A 6,378-nucleotide genomic window follows, 5' to 3' on the forward strand; every position below is an offset into this window, starting at 1 on the left:
ACCATATTTCTTTGATATTGAAATCATTGGAAACATCTTCAGGTTGACTCCCGAGCCTAGGAAGTTTCGCAAACGAAGACTTCACTTTCTCTATTCAATGGCTTTGCACTGTCAACTCGAAACCAAGGCAACTCCAATGCTCATTTTCAAGTCATAATATTAGACTAATAGTCTATTATGTCACTTGGTCACTCACTTTTGTATCTGCTATGTTTAGTTCTCTTATGTTCTATGGCGATCCATATGTCTTAGAATTCTATATATGAACATTGTTTGGTTAAAATTCCCACCAAGCATCAATGCAAGTAATTGTTTAGTTCTCTTATGTTCTATGGCGATCCATATGTCTTAGAATTCTATATATGAACATTGTTTGGTTAAAATTCCCACCAAGCATCAATGCAAGTAATTGTCAATGGCTACGTAATTAAACAATTTCCATATATTTTTGATGTCCTTTTGGCTGAGCCTCAATGGAGGAGTAATGGTTGCTAAATCCAACTGTTAAGGGGACCCATAGAGTTTTTGGGAAAACATTTTCTCTTAACGTCTTTATTTAACTTTTTAACTCATAACAAAATATACTTCTTTAAAACACTTCTATTAAATTTTGTAATTAGAAAACTAAAATTGTAAAATAAATAAATATTCATTTATTTATTTATTTTAATGATGTGAATAACCGCCATCATTATTAAAAAATTAAAAAACAAAAATTATATAAAACTTTATGCTTATGATAATCGAAAATAGTTATAATGATTCACTGGTAAAATTCAGCGTAATCGATTAAATCATCCTCTACTTAGATAGAAAGGGAACAAAGCACATATTAGAATACCACGAAATTAAATTAAAGTCGTTTTATTGTTTTGAAACCACACATTTTAGATATAAAGACAGGATCAAATAGCGCTCAATTTTAATTTTTTTCCCCTACGAATTTAAATAACTTCCAATTTATACAAAGAATTTTGTATAAATTCAACTAAAACATTTATAAACTCAGCTAAAACATCATGCGTCATACGAGTGATAAACATGTGTGAGATGGTTAGCTATCATGCAGTTATTTACTGATACGGTTCCCCTTCAAACCTTCTAGGAAGCTCTCAATGTTTATATCTGAAGATCCTCCTCTTCGCACCGCAGTCCTTGCACTGTCTCTTAGAGCCTCGACATTTTTCTTTACCTCCGTCCCTTTGTCGCTGAACAATTTTCTGATAGTTCTGGATATCTCTTTCTTTAGTATTAGCCCTTTCCCACCGCTCAATCTGTATCCAATTTTCCATTCATCGACCATGAGCTTGCTGTTGGTGAATTGATCTGCCCAAAATGGAAGCCCTACCATGGGAACTCCACCAGCTATGCTTTCAAGCATTGAGTTCCATCCGCAATGAGTAACGAATCCCTCAACGGACGGATGGGATAACACTTGCAGCTAATTGCACCGTGGAACAACGAGCCCCTGCCCTTTTATCTCATCTAGAAAACCGTGGGGTAAGCTGTCTGAGACTGTTGAAGAGACTATGTCCGGACGAAGAGCCCAGAGGAACAACTACCCGCTGTCCTTCAAACCCATCGCTATTTCCTCCAGCTGAGCTTTAGTCACATGAACCATACTCCCAAAGGAAACGTATAGAACCAAACGATTAGGTTTTGCATCCAGCCACTCGGAACAGTCACATTCTGTCCAAATGCTCGTTCCAACTCTCATGTCCTTGGAATGTTCACCATTCAAAAAACAAGAGGGAAACAATGAACCAACATGCAGTACCGGAGGGTTCAAATTCACTTCCTTTCTTTCGAGATCGTCAAAGGAATTGCCAAGAACAAATTGCGCCCAGAACAAACCACAACAGCGAGCAGAACCCATTAGAGAATTTCAGGGTATCCAGCGAAGAGCGAACCCAATTAGAATTATGGGTATCCATACTAGTTTAAGGAAGAAACTATTGGTAAGAATCGATATATTGAGTTGGAATCAACCCGAGAGCCGAACAACCAAAACTTTTGGTGAAATCCTGAGCCTTCTGACTGCCAGAACCCGTGTGTAGGTGAAACAATACCCCTGCAGTCCAAAAACATGAATTCAGTTACCATTTGTAGAAAGAAATAGAGAAAAAAATATATATTTAACAACTCTTATCTAAAGAACAAAAACACGTGTTTACGACAATTTGAAGGAAAATAAGCACCTGTCGGGTAATGGCCTGCAAATCGAGCCGAGATTTCTATCGTAGGAGAAGATGGAAGCTGACGTAGGTTGAGGGGCCAGTGTAGAACCCCTAGAACAACAACAAAATTCTGTTAAGTCAGATGGGTCTCGGCGGAATATAGTGAGCTCAACATAAATGCAAAATTGCACCCAGAACAAACCACACCAGCGAGCAGAACACATTAGAGCATTTCAGGGTATCAAGCGAAGAGTGAACCCAATTAGAAGTATGGGTATCCATACCAGTTTAAGGAAGAAATTATTGGCAAGAATCAATATATTGAGTTGTAATCAACCTGAGAGTTGAACGGCCAAAACTTCTGGTGAAATCCTGAGCCTTCTGACTACCAAAACCCGCGTGGGCAAATCAGAGAATGGAAGTCAAATTTCGAAAAGATCTTTACAGAGCTTTAAACCGCAGCTTTGGGGGTTTGGGGATTAAGTCTGTGGAGATACAGCTAAAGAGTTGGCCGCAGGTAGTTTTAATTGGTGTGTGGGGTATATAATTTAACACTAATTAGTGCTTGCCAAAAGCGAGGAAAGAAGAACAACAACAATCACTGGCAGACCAAAAAAATGGAAAAAGCAGTAAAAATATCTTCAAGAGTAACATAAAGAATGGGAAAACACAGTAAAAATATCTTGCCATGGTGGAAAAAGCAGTCACACTTCAAATCAACGGTTGAAAATGTCTCACCTGATCTAACAGAGCAAGGTAAAAGTGTTGACCAAGAAGTTGATGCATAGGAAGGCCTATCGGCCTAATAAAGAAGAAACAAATTATATACTCAAAATGGTTGCTTTATTATTATTATTTTTATTTACATTCACAGTTTGTTAACAAAGTTGGTTGTCTCAGCTTATGGCGATCATAAATAATTTTGACATTCTTTTTTCAACCTTGCACTCTTGCTTGCTTTTCATCTTCCTTGGCATCACTACATTTTGCTCATGATGGTGCAACATAAACCTACCCTTAATCGTGCTTATGTTTATCCAGATGATGATGGAGAAATTTATTGAACTAATGAAAACAACCTTTGAAAAACTATTAAAACTATTAAATTGTTTAATAAGTTTGATTAGATTTTGCTTATAAATAAATCCCATATTAGAATGGGTTTAAAAGCTCCAATGAATATAAGCAACATAATTGCATTTTTTTGTGGATAGAGCCATTATTTATATTAAGCCACTCAGAAAGTACAAAACATTACCAGTTTAACCCCCCAAAAACTAATTTATGATAACTGGGCACCGTCCTCTTCTAATAAAACACACTTCCTCTCACTGGATTATACATGGTTGAATGCATATATCCAAGCTAATGCGTGAGGTATATTCTCCACATAAAATGGTGTATATATTCTTCTTTATATACCGTTGATTACATCACTGTGCATTTTTATTACCTCTACTTTTGACTAATATTTCATAATTCATCTTTTGCTTGAAGCTTTCTTCAAGAGATCAACAAATTTTCATGCCCAAACTATTGACGTATTTAACACAATACTTGAGTAGTTTTAGTCAATCAATATTTTATAAGCTGAAACTAACTCTGAAATCTTTTATATCTCGGTTGGCTTACAAAGTTGTCATTATTGTTGAAATGTGCAAAGAGAGCACTAGAATATGCTCAGGATTTCCTTTTGGACTATTAAGGATCCACCTCAAGAATATTGAGGAAGTGATCTTGAATCTCTGTTTCTGAAAAATAGAAGAATATATCACTTGATTAAAAAACATCACATTGGATATTGCCTAAACAATATATATTGGATATGCACTATAAAGATATAAATAATGTGTTTGATCTATATTGCTTCGTATTTTAATGTCTTATAATAACATTGTATTTTAACTATACAATTATTTTAAGTTGATATATTAATTATTTCAGTTTTAGGTGTAAGTTTAGGGCTTATGATTTACATGTTACCGTATATTATTGGATCTAAAATAATCTTAAACAAGGTAGATTCCAATTTACCAAGTATTAAATATTTTATAATAAGGTCTTAAATAAAAATAAATAGTAATTATGGTCAGTTTATATGTTTGATTTTTTCGTATAGGAATATGACGTTTTGAATACTAGTAATGGGGAAATGAATAATAACAATATTGAAGAAACAAGAAATGTATAGAGACAAAAAGTTAGAAGACCAGGAATAAATCATATGAAAGAACTAATTGAAATGGAAAGAGAGTAGAAGAGGATACACAAAAATAAGCAGCAAATATTGCGAAGGCAACAAATGATTGATGATCAAAGGGAAGAACAATAAAGGAAGGATCGTGAAATAAAAACGCTGCAATGACAAAGGAAGAATGAGTATGAAAGGGAAGAAGGATGAAAAAATATTTATGAAAGTAAAAGGTTGAAATTTGAAGGAATGAATGAGGATAATAAAAAAGAACACATAATTCAAAATAGAGAACAAGTAAGAGCACATCGAAGAAGACAATTAAGAGGTCTCTGTTATCACTGAGGTTGTTCCCCAAAAGTTGTAGAAAAAGGGAATACGGCCGAGGTAACCACAGACCAATCTTTTAGATGCAGGTTCTAGCCAATCTGCATCCAGAGAGGGCTCTCTCTTTATGATTTAGCTTTGTTTTGAGGTATATTAGGCTAGTTATGAAGTACAAGGGTTTGTTTGATTTTTGGATGGTGATCTTCAATAGAACAGGGGTGTAAATCTAAGAAGTTCAGTCCATTGGGCTAATGGAGTCTATGAGGATGAACTGCTGGATATGGTTTCTTTGACAGAGGGTGGTACTACAGAGCAAGGTAATCAATCATGGAACAATTTATAAGCTGGAATCAGGTGGGATGGAGTCAGTGGGTGAAGGGCAATTAAGAATCCTTCATCATGTTGACAGAGGGAAAGTGGATGAATATTGCCAGGGAGCAGTTAAGAATTCCTTAGCTAATATTCAAGATGTAAGAACCAGGGGAAACAGGAGCAGTTAAGAATTCCTGCTTATGCTAATTCTGAAGAAAACATTAATAATAACAGAGATTGAACTCAGAGTGCTTGCAAACAAATTCTGAGTTATTCTTTTTCCCTATTATTCAGATCATGAAACATATATGATATAGTAAACACAGAAATTGAAAACACAAGTAAGAGAGACTTATTGATCCACAAAATGATTCAGGAATTTTGTAACATAGTCCTCTACTATCAATTCCACATCCAGAGAGTCCAGCAACAATGGATTCCAACAGCTTTTGTATTCAGAAGATTTTCAGAGTTATAGCGCAGTTCTAGAAATGTATCACCAACCCCTAATACTTCACTTGGGGAGGTATTTGTATAGAAGTGTTTACAAAATATCTCAAAGAGATAATATCTAGTAATAACTTCTTCTACCTACTTTACATGCGAAGTAAATGATCTTGAAAACAGGGCGAAATAAATGAAGAAGTAATTGCTGTTGCGCTGGCCGCTCAGTTGGTGAGATGTGTTGACTGTAAGCTCGATGAGTCGGCTGGTGGTTGTTCCCACTGATATTCCGCGCTGCTGCCCCGGCTTCCTCGGGTGCATTTAATTTTGATTTGATACATTGCTACCCCGCATAACTCTCATCTGTTTCCTCCCTCCGCTTTATGGTATCTGTTGTATCCTGGGTAAAACAAAAGTTGAAACATGCCTATAGGATTTCCAACATGCTTTGCCACCACTGCTCTTCTGGTAACTGATGTCTTAGTAGCTTTCTCAAAGTCTCATCAGCGTCTGTGTACTTGTAGAAGTTAGGCTAGACTGTAAAGAGATGTTTCACTTCATGTTCAATATAGAAGAGATTTTCCAAGTTGTTGTAGAGAGTTTGGCCAGATGGAAGGGTTTTCTCTGTGTTGGATCAGGTGCACAACAAACATAAATACACACAGCAATTATCAAGCACATAAACACAAGAATTAACGTGGTTCACCCAACCAATCTGGGCTACGTCCACCAAACATAGGCATCAGGAATATATTAATCAAATTAGGAGATTACATCATGAAATCCTCACACTCTCTCTTGGCAAATCATCCGAATGATTGCCTGTTATATAGCATAGACAATCTAACAGCCTCATAACTCCCTCACATCAAATATAGGAGGCATTAACTCCCTCCCAACAACCTGGAGCTAATCTAGGAACTGAAT

The sequence above is a fragment of the Pinus tabuliformis genome, chromosome 9 (genome assembly GCF_031772625.1).
Source record: "Pinus tabuliformis cultivar Carrire ecotype Pingquan chromosome 9, CPIR1, whole genome shotgun sequence".
NCBI lineage: Eukaryota > Viridiplantae > Streptophyta > Pinopsida > Pinales > Pinaceae > Pinus > Pinus tabuliformis.